Below are 15727 nucleotides of genomic sequence, written 5' to 3' on the forward strand. Positions count from 1 at the left end.
TCCCTCCTTTCTAGGGTTTTTCTCCCCATTTTTTAGCTTTTCTGGCAACCCTGAACTCTGGCTTGAGACTTTTTAACTCCATGATGACTGCTTTCTGCTTGAGCTATATCTATAATATTCCCTTAGAAGTTGATGTGTCCTCAAAGAGTGATCTGATAAATGTTGATAAATATGTATTTCATCCAGGGTGGTTCCCTTCCTTCAAGGTCTGTATAAGCATTCCAGTTCCTGCCTATTTTTAGTCTCCTTCCCATCGAATAGTACTTTTGAAATCTTTTGCCCAGAGTTTATAACAGTTAGTTCCAGGAGGGTTAGTTAGCCTTGTATAAGTTGCTCCACCATAACTGAGAACCAAAAATCTCTTTATATATTTTATTTTAAGGCTTACAGGATTCCTTTGAGGGAGATGTTCCTGTTATAATTTTATTTGGGAGGAAACTGAGTATAAGACAGGTTAATAGGGACTTCCCCGGCACTCCAGTGGTTAACATTCCATGCTTCCACTGCAGCAGGTGTGGTTCGATTCCTGGCCGGGGAACTAAGATCCCGCATGACGCACGGCATGGTCAAGTAAATAAATAAAAGAAAAAATAAAAAGAAAGGTTAAGTAGCCTGTCCAAGGTCATGCACAAAGTCACCAGCAGAGTCAGCATGTGGACCCAGGACTCTATGACTTCAACCTTGCTTGTATATATACTATTACATTGTCTCTGTGTCTCTATAGGAAATTGACACGAGAGAGAGAAAAACACTCCAGAGAGGACGTTTCAGAGCTTTTCTCTTTTGTTTTTTCCTACAGCTCATTTCTTCTTCCTTTCCCTGAAGGTTTGCATTACTCTCTCATCTTTCTTTGGAATTCATGAGCAGACCAGGATTTTGCAGATTTCCTGAACAACTTTGGATAAGTCACTGCTCTCCTCTGGACCTCAGCTTCCCCATCTGTAAATTGGGAGGGTTGACGAGTAGGTTTGATAGTGTATGATTAGGATGGACTGGGTCCCCACGTTGCTGACTATTGGATCCATAAGCACAGAAACTGGATTTGGGAAGAATTCATAAGGACTTTTGGCAAGACTGGAGGTCTAAAATGATGTAAAATGATTTTGGGAGAGACTCATTTATTTTTCCTCTAAAACGGTTTCCCACAGTGGATGAACCTAGAATGTAACAGGTGAAGCTCTGTGGATGGGCCACAGTTTGTTCAGGGTCAGTCACAGCCCCCCCCTCCCCTTTTAATGCAGAGGTCATGATCCAGACCTGGGGCTTCCCAGGTGGCACCAGTAGTCAAGAATCCTCTTGCCAATGCAGAAGATGCACGAGACTCGGGTTTGATCCTTGGGTGGGGAAGATCCCCTGGAGTAGGAAATGGCAACCCACTCCAGTAGTCTTTGCTGGCGAATTCCATGGAGAGAGGAGCCTGGTGGGCTACAGTCCACGGGGTTGCAGAGAGTCGGACATGACTGAGCATGCATGCACGCGTGATCCAGATACCGTGGCTTCCCTGTGGGGGCTGGTTTATCGTTCGTCCCATCAGCTTTTCTGAAGCCTCCCACAGCAGCAGCTGGAAAATCGCAGTGTGTACAGCATCAACTCTTGCTTTCCAACGGGTGTCTGAAAGTGGGTTGGACTATTTATCCTGGGTAAGCAATGCCTCAGGGGACCCTGAAGCACAGTCTTCAAATATCTGAAGGGCTGTCTCCGGGAAGAAGAATTAGATTTGTTTCCTGGAATCCCCAGGGAAAGACAGACACAAGAACAGGTGTACTGAGGGGAGTGGGGAGGGCGATCACATTGATTGATGTTGCAGACACGGCGGTAGGCACAGCCCCTGCCTTCCCTTCTTTAACGCTGAAGAAGGATACACTCTGTCTCAACTTACCAACCTACTCTTATGATTCAATAATAAAATCACTCTCTTGAGGGTGAGCTCCCCACCATGAAGGGTGTGCAAGCAGAAACCATACAACTACCTGGCTGGGATGGGAAGAGAGAGACTCAAGTATTGCAGGTACCGTTGGGGATTCAAAAATCTCTTAAGACCTTATGCCTAGCCATAGACCCTACGTCTATAATTTTAAATTTTTATTTTTTAAAACTTTTTATTTTGTATTGGCGTATAACAGATCAACAGCGTTGTGACAGTTTCAAGTGCACAGCAAAAGGACTCAGCCGTACATACACAGTCTCCCTCAAACTCCTCTCCCGTGCTGGTTGCCGCATAATATTGAACAGAGTTCCCTGTGCTATACCGTAAGACCTTGTTGGTTAATCATTTTAAATCTAGCAGTGTGTACATGTCCATCTCAAACTCCATAAGTATCCCTTCTCCTGTGGTAACCATAAAATCATTCTCTAAGTCTGTGAGTCTGTTTCTACATCTATAATTTTAATCTGAAAATCAGAGACAGTGGACCAAGTCAGACAGAACCTTGAATCCCACTGTTTCATGGGCTAGCTCTGTGACTTTGAATAAGTGACGAAACCCCCATTCTCCAGCCTCAGCTTTTAGCCTCCTCGTCGGTCTAAATGAGATAAATGCCCAGCAGCTAGTCCATCCCCCGAGACTTAGTTCCTATCTTCTTCCCCCTAACAAATGTCTTCATGCTTTTCTGCTTTTTCGTTCCTTCAACAAATAGACCAACTCCACCTCTGCTGTCCTTACAATCTGGTTTTACAGACCAGAAAGTCTCCATCCTTTTTTGGCTCAAGTTATTTTGCGTTGGGTTTATTATAATACAGACTCCTGTCAATGCAGACATCCAAGTCAAGATGGTACTCAGACAGCTGATCTAGGGGTCTGGGGCTGGGGACGGAGATCTGGGGTGGAGATGGGGGGAGGGCTCTGGTGGATCCTGGAGCTGTTGGGTGGATGAGCCAGCTCAGGGATAGAGGAGAGATGCTCAGGATTGAGTCTTAAAGTGTTCCTGCCTTTACTGGACAACTCATCCATCCTTAGCTTCCCCCCCGCCACCGCTGACCCCCACTATGCCATGGAACCAGTGGCTTTGCACAATTGCTAACATTTATGAGCTAAGCCAAGATCTCAGAACTTTTGTGATAGAATACCCTGGTGCTTGCCTCTCATTGCTCCACTGTCTTGAGGCCTTTCTCCACAGACTTTTTCATTTTATAGAGAAACTGGTGTTTGCACTCTCCCTGTGCCGGGATAGCCTATGTTACTCCTCAGCTGCTGGCTTCCCCAGCCTCTCACAGCCCGCAGATTCCGAGGTGTGCCAGCAGGTGGCGCTGCAGTCAGCCTGGCTGCCCATAGAGATGCTTGGAGGGAGTCAGCCAGCGGCTCAGTCGAGTCCGACTTTTTGCAAACCCATGGGCTGCAGCCCCGAGGCTCCTCTGTCCAAGGGATTCTCCAGGCGAGAATACTGGAGTGGATTGCCATTTCCTTCTCCAGGGGATCTTCCCACCCCAGGGATTGAACCTGGGTCTGCTGCATTGTAGGCAGATTCTTTATTGTTTTCTGAGCCACCAGTTGACTCATTGGAAAAGACCCTGATGCTGGGAAGGATTGGGGGCAGGAGGAGAAGGGGACGACAGAGGATGAGATGGCTGGATGGCATCACCGACTCGATGGACATGAGTTTGAGTGAATTGCGGGAGTTGGTGATGGACAGGGAGGCTCGGCGTGCTGTGATTCACGGGGTCGCAAAGAGTCGGACCGAACTGAGCGACTGAACTGAACTGAACTGAGCCACCAGTTGCTAAGCTCCTTTGGCCTTTTCCTTGTGTCTGCAACCCACACTCTAAGGCCTTAGCTATGATGCTCCTTTAGGGAGGACGCTGGGACAGTGATGAGACTGTATATTAATATGTTCCTCCTGCTCCTGGAAAGGGTAGGAAAGACCAGAGGAGAGAGACAGGAGGAGGGAGACAAGGAGTGATGCCCACTGAGCTTAGCTGGCACCCACCCGACTTTTTTGTTGTGTCAGCCGCTTGGCCTTTTGATTTAGGCACTGGACACCATGATCACCTGGACCCAATCCTTTTAGACTCTGGAATTCTCTTGCCAGCTCCTTCCCAGGGCTGGGTCGGGGTCTTTGTTCTGACCTGCCTGGCTTATACTTCTTCCTTGCTAACCCACCTGGCTGGGATCCTGGTTCCCTGTCTGCTGGGAGGACCCATCGTAGGAGCACGCGCTCTGTGCTCGGACCCAGCTGGGTTGGAATCCTGACTCTGCCATTTGCTTAGTGGGGGACTTGCCCTTTCTGCTTGAGAAACACCCTGAGATATTAACTACTTCAGAGGGACACTGTGGGTTTTGAACACAAGGTATGTGTAAGCCAGCTGTCACCCTTGGCTAACGTCTTCCGGTCTCTGTTCTGGGTCATATGGTGGGATGCAAAACTCAGCCCCTCATTCATTTTCATGAAAGCCCGTTCACCCAGGGCGTTAGATTATATGGAAGATGTCAGAGTTGGAGGAGGGTCTACATCAGAGCAAAGCCCCTTCTCCTTGCCTAAGCCCAACCCCTCTCCATGTTCCTCCTTCTCTCCTTCCTGCTTTCTCTCTCCTCATCTGCTTTGTCATCCTTTCCAGAAGCAGAACCCACATATTCTTAAGTAGCTGCATCATCCTTTGACATCTTGGTGCATGGCAACATCCTCTCCTATGGAGTCTCAAGGAAAGGCACTTTCCTCCCTGGGTGGAATTCTAAAGCCAAATGTTAAGATTTTTTTCTGCCTTGTTCTGTAATAAGAGGAAACATCTCCAAGAGTGTCTGGTGAATAACAGATGCTGAATAAACTGAAGATGTTGTTGGCATCTTATCTCCTTACCGGGGCTCTGTCTCACCTTGTACAGTGACCTGGCAACAGAGACCCCTGCTGTGCTTTGACCGGAAACGTAGAAACACACCCTGACGACTAGTGATGCACATGTATTTTCTGTTACTTCTGAAGTCTCTCTGGGATCTCTATCAACGTTTGATTAACTGGGAAGCTAGCATGCTGTGGTTTTGACTGTTTCTTCGTGATTGTGCAAGAAATGAAATGTGACAGGTAGCATCGTGAGAGGAGCGTGGCTGGGGCTTCTAGGAAGAAGTGAAGCCCGTTGTCGGGTGCCGTCCATGTGTTAGGCTCTGTGCTGGCCCTTTGAGTTTTCTCATTTTATCTTGTCATCGAGCAGCAAGGTTGATATTGTTATCCCCATTAAACAGATGAAGAAACTGAGGCTCAGTCGGGTTATGCCCCATTTCCCTGGGTCCCAGATTACATTGATTCCAGGTCTTTGAGACTGCAAAACTCCTAACTTTTAAAAGCCATAAAACTTTCCCTCCCTTCAAATCAAATATGACATGAACACCAATATAATAAACAAGCAAAGAAGAGCTGCTGTGGGTGCAGGTAGGGAATGGGGAGCCCAGAGTCTCATACTCAGTCTCCTGGCCCTTGCTGCTGCTGCTAAGTCACTTCAGTCATGTCTGACTCTGCGACCCCATAGATGGCAGCCCAGTAGGCTCCTCTGTCCCTGGGATTCTCCAGACAAGAATACTGGAGTGGGTTGCCATTTCCTTCTCCAATGCATGAAAGTGAAAAGTGAAAGTGAAGTCGCTTAGTCGTGCCTGACTCTTAGCGACCCCATGGACTGCAGCCTACCAGGCTCCTCCATCATGGGATTTTCCAGGCAAGAGTACTGGAGTGGGTTGCCATTGCCTTCTCCGCCTGGCCCTTGCAGTGACCCCACAAGCATCTCGCAGGAATGCCAAGGCTTACAGTGCAGAGTTTGAACACCCAGTGAGGTCCCAGTGATTTACATAGTTCCTCAGGCAGGAATGGTAACCTGTGAACCTCACTTTCCTGCTGCATAAAGCAAGGCATATGGACCAGAGAGCTGCTGAAACGCCTCCAGAATCTTCCAGGTTTTGAGCCTCTGTGTCTCATTTTATACAAACCGGGAGAAAGGGTGGGCAGAGGGTGGGCTGCTCTCAGGTGATCAATCGGGTCTGAGTATTTGGCTCAGAAGGTGTTTTCTTCCCTTTGGGTGTTGGGGAAAAGAAGAGGCCAGAGGGATCCTGGCTCAGAGCCAGTGGGAAGCCATCACTCTGGGAATAATCGCCTTGAGTGTGAAGGGAAAAATCCCCTTTGTGAGTTCTTTTGCAGGGAACACAGTCGGCAGGAGTGTTCAGCTTATTCCTGTGGATGAAGAAGTGCTTGGCCAGAGGGGGCTGTCCTTGGGGTGCAGGGAAGAGGCATCAGGGTACAGTTTGGGCTGCTAACAAAGGCTCAGAGGGGCTTTTGTGGACCACCAAAGCCCAGTGGTCCAGCACAGTTGAGCAAGCTCTTCATTAACTCCTACAATGTGGGCGCTCGGGCTAGAGGGATGAGTACAATGGGGAACCTGCTCTCCAGGGGCTCCTGTTTGCCACAGACCCCTCCTGCCACTACCTGAAGGCATGTTCCCAGATCCCTGAGACCTGTTCCCTTCCTTGTCCCCAAGCCCACACAACTCGGGCCCAGCAGGAAGAGCATGGTGCCGTCAGGGACCGGCTCTATGCCCTCGGTGAAGTCACCTAGATACTCTGGGCCTCAGCTTCCTTCTCTGCAAAGCAGAGCTAACGTTCTGTGAGGAGCAGGGCTTCCCTGAGGGCAAAGTGAGACAATAGGTGGGAAGAGCTTCGCTTGCAGTACTTCCTGGGTTTGTTGAGTCTTAGGTTTGGGAAGTGCTTATGAAAGTCCTTCATTTAAGGTGTCAGTAGGCGGCTGGTCCCACGTGCCTGTCCTAATAGACATCCCGCCTCTCCAGCCACAGTCTTAGCTCTTCCTGATTCACTGGCTCTCAGGCCTCTCATACAGGGCCTGGCACATAGTGGGTGCTTGGTACTTAACTGGATGAATGAATGAGTGAGTGAATGAATGAATTGCACCATCCTGCTTTCTCCCAGCCACAGTACAGAGGATGAGTGCAGGCGGCTGGAGAGCCAATCCAGCAGGAGCAGAGGATCCTTCATGTTGGTCCCCGTGAGCCCTACATTGAGGTGGGCTCAGCATCGAATCACATCTGAGTCCTGGGCTGATGGCAGGTTTTCCTGTGTGACCTTGAGCCTGTCACTCAACCTCTCTGGGCGTCTCTGTTCCATCTGTTATGGGGCGATGCGTGTGTGCTCAGTCGTGTCCAACTCTAAGTGGCCCCCTGAACTGTAGCCCGAGAGTCTCCTCTGTCCATGGAATTTTTCAGCAAGAATACTGGAGTGGGTTGCCATCTCCTACTCCAAGGGATCTTCCTGACCCAGGGACGGAACCTGCATCTCTGGGCATCTGCATGGGCAGGCGGATTCTTTACCACTGGTGTCACCTGGGAAGCCCCATTCCATCTGTGATGGTTGGGGCCTTAAGTCTTTGGTGGTCTGAGACTCATGAGGTCCCCCTTGGTCCTACCCATGCCCTCCCACCTTCCACTACAACAGCAAACGTCCCCTGGCCCAGCCAGATCGAGGGGGAAATCAGAGCCTGCTTGCTTTCTGAGCTGTGATTTTTGGTTTGATGTTTTTATTTCATCCCGCTGAGTGATTTAAGTGTGTTCACAAATGATTATATTGTGCCCCTTTTAAACAATACTAAAATCAAATCAAATACGAAAATCAAATCCACCCATCAGTCAGTAACAGGCAGCTCTGATGTCTCAGGGGAAACAGGTCCTTGTAGGCAGCGCAGAAGCAGTGAGGCATCCCTGCCTCCTGTCCCTGCGGCTCTAGTGATACCTCAGCTCCCAAGGTCAAAGCAGGAGCCATGGCACCAGGAAGAAGCCAAAGTCACCGCAGAGAGACTGAGCTGGGGTCCCAGCTGGAGAGCCCATGTAGGTGCTTAGAAGAACAGTGTCTCAATCCTCACAATGACCCTTTGTGAGTAAGGACTACTAGCCCTGAAGACCCACAGGAGACTAATTGATGATATAGACATTGCTGATATTTATTGAGCCCTTACTAACGTACTTGGAGCGACTCTTCAAATCCTGACAACAACCTTGTGGGGTTGGTACTTTTATGACCTCCATTGTAGCAATATATCTGGGGAGACTGGAGTGGAAAAGAGACCTATGGTCATGAGTAGTAAGAGACAGAGCTGGAGGTAGAACCCAACCATTTACATGTTCATCACTACCTATCCTGCCTTGCCTAATACTGCAGTGGGTGGGGTCCACAGGAAGCAGAGCCAGTTACTGGGGGCGGGGTGTGTGTGTGTGTAGATGGATGGTGGAGACTGTGGCAGAGATCTGGGGATGGGAACATGGGTTCTCCAGATTCCAGTGTTAGGGGAATCACTGACTGAAATGGCCCACCCTGGCCAGGCTCCATAGTAACCATTTGCATGAGTTATTTTACAACAGGAGGTCCTGGTAAGGAACTCGGAACTAACAAGCCCCCACCAACCGGAAGAATTCAGGAAAGGTCAAAAGGAGATGCTGCATATCCTACCAATATCCCAGAATCCTCCTTGCTGGAATCCATCTTGGCTGAGGGATGCATGCGCCACCAGGAAGGACCCTGAGTCAGAGTGATTGGCCAGAGACAACCCGGAAACTAATCCCGTCCCCGTAAACCGGAGACTGTGAGCCATGTGGCAGAGCAGTCCTCCTGAGTTCCCTTACCCTGCTGCACTCCACACGCATTCCCCTTCCCAATAAAGTCTCTTGATTGGACAGCACATGTGTCTCCGGACAGCACATGTGTCTCCTCGGACAATTCATTTCCTAGTGCTGGACATAAAGCCCACTCTCGGGTCCCCCTCTGTGCCACACAGACATGGGAAATACTGCATAGATTCATTGGACAGTTTATCCTTCACAACAGCTCTGCCACTTAAATATTATCCTCCCCATTTTACAGATGAGCAAACTTCAGAAACTTGCCCACCACCACACAGCTAACAAGTGAGAGGCAGGAGTCAAATTCAGGTCTGTCCATCTGCAAGGCTCCTGAAAGGCGCTCAGGAGACAGCCTGACCTTGGCGGTGCTGTTATCCCATTGTCCTCTCTAAGGGACACAGTTTTTTCACCTGCAGCATCTGGGAATAGATAACCCCCAGGTGTAGTATGGTATAAGGTGTGATCTATAAGGCAAACCACGTGACTGCACCCCTCCCCCGACTCTGGTGCCCGGCAGACATCACCAATCGATCACAGATGTGAAATCAGAACCAAGAGGACATGTATTTTGGGGAAGTTTCATCTGTAGAAACCATCAAACTCCATGCTGTTAAACATTCACATAGATTGAATAAGACTTAGTATGTGCCTTATAAAATACAGAATGTGACCTCCCTGCAGGAATGGGAACCACAGCCTGCCCTCTTGTTCAGGAAAATCCTTGACTGGCATTCAGACCCTTTGGACCACAGGAGGATCCACCCAGTGGAATAGAGCAACACCCCAGACCTGCAGAGGGGTCACACACAGAGCTCCTTGTTGTGCTGGCGGGAAACTAAGTCATAGTAGTGGCTGATGCAGCACTTCAGCAATTAACAAAGTCCATTTAAAAAGCGAATTACCCATGGTTTATGACTAATAATAAAATAACGAGGTTACATCCATTGCAAAAATGTCTGTGAGTGGGAGAGAATGTGAGAAGAGCAAAAAAAATGTGAATTGTTTACTCAAAAAAGAAAGGATTTTTAAAAAAAGACTATAGCTTTCCTCATTCTAGCATGAGTTTCACCTTGGGCTTTGCTGGCTCTAGGTATGCCTCTGAAGCTCTCCAAGGATTCTTCCAGCTTTGGTGTCATGGGGCAGACAGTCTTGTGCAGTTTTATTTTCATAAAAATATCATGTTCTCATTATTATTTTCATCCATCCACCCACCCTCCATTCATCCCTCCCTCCATCCATCTATTCATTCATCCATCTATCCATCCACCCACCCACTCTCCATTCATGCCTCCATCCTTCCATCCATCCTATCCATTTATCAATCCACCAACTCTCCATCCACCCATTCCCTCCCTCCATCCATCCATTCATCCATTTACCAACACCCATTCATCCATCCACACCCTCCACCCATCCATTCATCTAGTCTCCATCCATCCATCCGTTGTCCATCTATTCATCCTTCTACCCACTTACTCACTCATTCACTTTGCAAGTGTGCAATGAATCTGTCCCAGGAACATAGCTAGGAGGAACTGAGGCTACAAAGATGAATAAGACCTGGTTCCTATGACCTGGGGGCTTACACTCTAGAAAGAATAGGCATGCACCTAACGAAGCACGTGCTGAAATGGAGCCACAGTGCATAGGAATCGTGGGGACACTGAGAAGGGCACGGCCAGACCAACCTGGAGTGGGGGCGGAAGTCAGAAAACTCTTTATGGAGGCAGTGGTCACCTGCGAGCTGAGTCTAGAAAGACTGTTGTTCATTAGATCTGGTGTGGGAAAGGTGTTCTGGGTCCAGGGACCTGCCCAGGCCAAGGCCCAGAGGTAAAGAAAGTCCTGGCCTGGAGGGGGAGCCTCTGGCAGGGCAACAAGAGTGCATGTGGGCGAATGTCGGCCGGTGTGCCTTGCTCAGCGCCCTGGAACAGCCCCGGGTGACTGAAACATTCTCCATCCTTGTTACGGTGACTCCCACGCCTGCAGTGTATCTATACCGCGGGGAGGCAGCAGTCCCTGCAGGATTCACGCCCTGCCTCCACTCCCCAGGGGTGAGAGCTGCCTCGGCAGAAGAGCGTGCTTAAGTGTGTCTGTGCATGCCGACACGCCATTATCCTCGCATCTTCATCTGGACACAATTTCTTGGGCGGGTGCTGTCGGTGCCGACAGCGCGTTCTCAGCAAATTGTCTCGGTGTGTGATTTGTTGGTTGAAACAGGGAGAGGGGAAGCGTCGTAGGGATGCAGGCAGGGAGGGGGCCTTATCCAGAGGAGGGAGCTTGGAGGCACACAGCCTGGCTTGGCCACTCACTCTGGGCCTGCCCTGGACCACGCACCACCCTACTCAGAGCCTCGGGTTTTCTTTACTCCCTCCAACCCTGGGCAGGTTGTTGGCATAAGTATCCTTGTCTTTTCCTGTCCTGGGCTCCTGGCAGCTTCTCCCCTGGACTTCAGTGCTTCTGGGGTTCTCGTGACATGGTTCTAGGGGGTCCTGACTCACCCAGCCCCTTTCTCTGACTCACACTCTCAGCTCCATAAGCTGGAAAGTAGCCCTTTGAGCTCCAGATTCTGCCCTGAACTTTCTTTCCCTCCTCTTCATCTACTTCCTCTGTTTTTCTTTTTTTAAACCCTGGGAGTGTTTTCATCTTTCAAAGAAGATCCCTCCGTCCAATGTCTACCTCTGAGTATCATCAGCTGGAGAGGCCAGACGAGGGACTGATCACTCGCTCTGTTAGATTAGACCATCTCAGAACTGCCGTGCACAGCTGTGCAGGGCGTGCACTGCACAACAGCCGGAGATTCACATGGATCAAGGTGTGCGTGTCACCACCAGAGGGCGCTCTGGGACCTGGAGCAGCCTGTCTCCCTCTACTACAACCCTGCCTGGGTTCCCTCCTTGGCTGGCCGTCAAGCACCATCATCCCATTGTCTCCCCTTGAATTACAGCAGCTTTATAAATAATGAAAACATTCCTGTTCCAATGGACAGGGCAGGGGGTTGGGGCTGGGGTCTCGAATGTGTTTGTAGGGCCACAGAACTGGCCTCCATGCACAGTCTCTATTGGAATGGGGGCCTTTTACAACCCTGCTCTTTTCAGTGGGTGTATTTGAAGGAGAAGTTGTGTCCAGGTTGTTCACCTAACAGCTTTTCTCCAAGTGAAGGTATCTCAGTGCATTTGCTATAGTTTTGGCTTTTAGCTCCATTCAGAATCCATTTTCCAGACATCTGGATGGGCACAGAGTTGGGGTGGGGGTGGTGTCTGAGGAGGAATAAAAAAATCACAATCGCAGACCAAGAAAACCTGGAAGCAAAATGGAATAGTAAATTGCTCTGTATGGTCAAGGCCAAGGCTGTGGGTCTATTATCTCGGTGTGGCTTCCACCCAGGCTGGGAGTGTGCGTGAGTGGGTGCTTGGGGGTGGGGTGGGCTGAACATAGGGCGCCCCTCCCAGCTCTGCCCTCTGCCTCCTCCTGTCCTCACTGGGGCCACTTGCCCGTCCCCTCCTCCCCACCCCCACCTCAGCCCTCCACCGCCCTCGAGCAGATTCTGAACCAGCTAGGAGGACGTCCAGCTGACCCAGCAGCACGCTACATGTCCTAGCCCTGAATATGGACAGACAGGATGCTTGCTGAGCCCCTGCACTGATCGAGTGTGCGGCTCCAGAGAGGTGGGGGTGGGGGCCCTGTGATACCTCCGTGCCCCACACTCCACCCGAGGCCTCTGAAAGTCCAGCAAGGGGATCAGAATGAGCGGCCGCCGCCTTCACCCTACGGGATGGCACAGCTGCCACCCTGGATGCCCGCGTTCGGGAGCCTGGGGCAATTTCCTCCCTGGGCTGTGACCCTGTATGGTGAAGGCTCTGTGGCAGGCAGGCAGGGAGGCTCTGTATGCCTACAACAGGGGCCATAAAATTCTTTTATTATCCTCTTCCTGGAACTTCCCAGCGTGGGGATGGTGGACATTTACAGGCATAAAATGTGTGGATGGAGGACTTCCCCGGTGACCAGTGGTTAGGACTCCTTTGCTTTCACTGCCTTGGGCTCTGGGTTCGATTCCTGGTCGGGGGACTAAGTCATGCAGCATGACCAAAATAAAAATAAATGTGGATCCTGGAAAATGATCTAAAGTTTATGCTCTTGAGCCACTTAACTCTCAGGTTGGGGCTGAGTTCTCAGGTCTGATCTTTCCAGCTCAGCTCTGCACCAACTTGTCATCGTTGTTTAATTGTTAAGTGGTATCCAACTCTTTTGTGACCCCATGGACTGTAGTCCACCAGGCTCCTCTGTCCATGGGATTTCCCAGGCAAGAATACTGGAGTGGGTTGCCATTTCCTTCTCCAGGGGATCTTCCCCACCCAGGGATCAAACCCACGTCTCCTGCATTGCAGGTGGATTCTTTACGACTGTGCCACCTGGGAAGAACCAACTGGAGTCACATTTAATTGAATCTTAAGCACTTTTTCAAAGAGGGCTACCTGCTTTGCATCTAGGCTGTTTATAACACCACACTGTGTTCCATCATTCCCCAAATAATTAATATTCATGGGGGGCTCATTATAATCATAAAATCTCATCTATCACTACCTATCAGTCCTTCAAACTGTGACTTCCTGGCCGTCGTCTCTAGAAATGCCACCATCGCCAGCATGCTGGGCCACATTTTTTACACAGTCAGAGTACTTTACAAGCTTAAAAAAACCTTTCTTTTCCACTAAATGATTTCAATTTTGTATGGCTGGGCTGGTGATCCCAGTGATAGTTACAGTCTATGGGGTACGTCCAGGAAATGCTTTGAAGGGGAACTGGGGACGCATTGCCCTTTCATAGACATCATCTTAAGTGCTTAGACCGTTAGGAAGGACTACAGTGGAAAGAGCAATACACCACCAGCCTCGGGAGTTCAGAGTCATTTGTATCCGTTACGGGCTGGCTCCTGAGAAGGACATTCACCCTCACCTTTCCATTGAGGGAATGTCAATGTCGGTGTCCATGGGCTCGTGGAAAAGATAGCTTGGGGATAAGATATAGAGTACTTCCTGCCATATCAGTAAACAAGGATGTGACAGTCATCGGCGATTCCAGCCCTCCACCGTGATCTGGTGAGCCCTAAGGACACTCAGAAAGGGGGAGAATACTTGTGACCTAACAGCCACCAGGTTGCAGTCACTCCTTAGGGTGAGCCCAAGGGAGCTCAGGATGTGAAAACATAGGATACTGGCCCCAGATGGCTGAGCTGCATATGAGAGGAACGACTGCATTTAAGCCCAGACTCCTGCATCTTCCCATACACAGAAAAGCACTCAATTCCACAACTTGAGATATCTGGCTTCCTTTAATTAACACCAATCTTTTGATGGTCAGACTACCTGCCCTTTGTTGCAGAACTTCTGTGTCACCTGGCTCCTGCCCTCGCCTCCTCAGAACAGTTCTCTCAGGGTCCCTTGAGATGCTGTCTCCTGGGCTTGGAGTCCTCAAAAATTCCCACCGAATAAAACACAACTCTCAACTTTTAGATTGTGAATATTTTTTAAGATGATAGGGGTTGCAGAGGCACGAAGTGTCAGAGGATATACAGCATGATATTGAGAAAAGAGAGTGGACTTTGGAATGGGGCTCCGGATTCTAATTCTCAGCTGTTTCTTCACCTCTAGAAGGGGGCACTGGTACCTTCCTGCGAGTCTCCATGGAGACTGAAGAGATGGTCTAGGAGAGAGATGGCACTGGAGCAGAGCAAGGACTTAATCAATACTCGGGGGCAGGACTGTGTGGTTAAAAGACTGGGCCCTGGACTCAGGCAGACCTGGTTTGGGGTTCAAGCTCTGTCACTTAATGGCTCAGTTTCCCCAATTGTAAATTGAGAGTGACAATGCCTATCTCATTGTTGTAAGAATGTCTATATTTCATTAATTGTAAGACACATATTTCCCCACATCCTAACCCCTCTTTACAGACCTTACCATCCCATCCGTGGTAGTTTTTCTTTCTTACTGGCACATAACATAATATTGGCCCCTACAGCTGTCGCTGTCTTAGATTTGATGAAGTATTCTAAATGGGCTCATGCCTGGTACCTGGCACACAGTGGGTGCTCAACAAACGGCAGCTGTTGCTATGACTTCCTATGAGATCCTGGGCAAGTTTTAAAATATCTTTGAGCCTCAGTTTCCTCATCAGCACAATGGGAATAATTATCTACTTCTCAGGGCTTGAGGGTGTATGAAACAAGGGAGCCTGGAGACTGAGGACCCTGGTGTATGAAGGAGCTCTAGATGGATCCTCCCATGGAACTGTACCCAGGGGACACCTCCCCTTTTTGGAGTTTCAGCACAGGTGGAGTGGAGAAGGGCCAGATGCCTGAGCTCTGCAGCCCTGCAGGACAACATCCCCTGCTCACCGCTGCCCCTGGTGGTACCAAGGCTCAGGGCAGGCCCTCTTGAAACAGATGGGAAGGTGAGGGAAGACAATGGGGGCAGGCAACTCTGCTGGGCATGAAGACCTTGACCTCAAACCTGAAGCCCCACGGGGGATGGCAACTAAGATGTCAATAACCCATATGAAGACCTCAGTGGAAGCCCTCCTTCTACCGAATGTGGCTACTGGGAAAACTCCCCAGATCACAGATCTCGTAGAGCCACTCCTGATTCCCCACTGGCCTTCCAGCAGAAGGCACCTCTGTGCTGGAGACAAGCGGTAAGAGAGGGCAGCTTTTGGTTGGCCACAGGGATTGGCAGCATCCCTTCTCCTGTGTTCCTGAAGGACCACGGTCTGGATTGGGGTTGATCAGAGCTAGTGTCGAATCCTGACTCCAGATGACCATGGATGCATGAGCCCCCTCTACAGGTCTCAGTGTCCTTATCTGTAAAGTTCACGTGTGTGTGCATGCGTGTCAGCTCTATTGTGTCCAACTCTTTGCAACCCGTGGGCTGTAGCCTGCTAGGCTCCTCTGTCCATGGAATTCTCTGGAGTGGATTGCCATTTCCTCCTTCAGGGAATCATCCCTACCCAGGGATCAAACTTGCATCTCCTGTGGCTCTTGTATTGGCAGATGAATTCTTTACCACTGAGCTCCCTGGGAAACCCACTGTGTGTTTGAAAGTGAAAGTGTTGCTCAGTTGTGTCTGACTCTTTGCAACCC

General features: G+C 49.8%; 1 protein-coding gene across 1 annotated transcript in view; it reads right to left on the reverse strand.

The window, feature by feature from the left end:
- Positions 1–15727, reverse strand: part of ASIC2 (acid sensing ion channel subunit 2) — a 292907-nt gene that overhangs the window by 16509 nt on the left and 260671 nt on the right. The window lies entirely within an intron of this gene.

The sequence above is a fragment of the Bubalus kerabau genome, chromosome 4 (genome assembly GCF_029407905.1).
Source record: "Bubalus kerabau isolate K-KA32 ecotype Philippines breed swamp buffalo chromosome 4, PCC_UOA_SB_1v2, whole genome shotgun sequence".
Classification (NCBI taxonomy): Eukaryota; Metazoa; Chordata; class Mammalia; order Artiodactyla; family Bovidae; genus Bubalus; species Bubalus kerabau.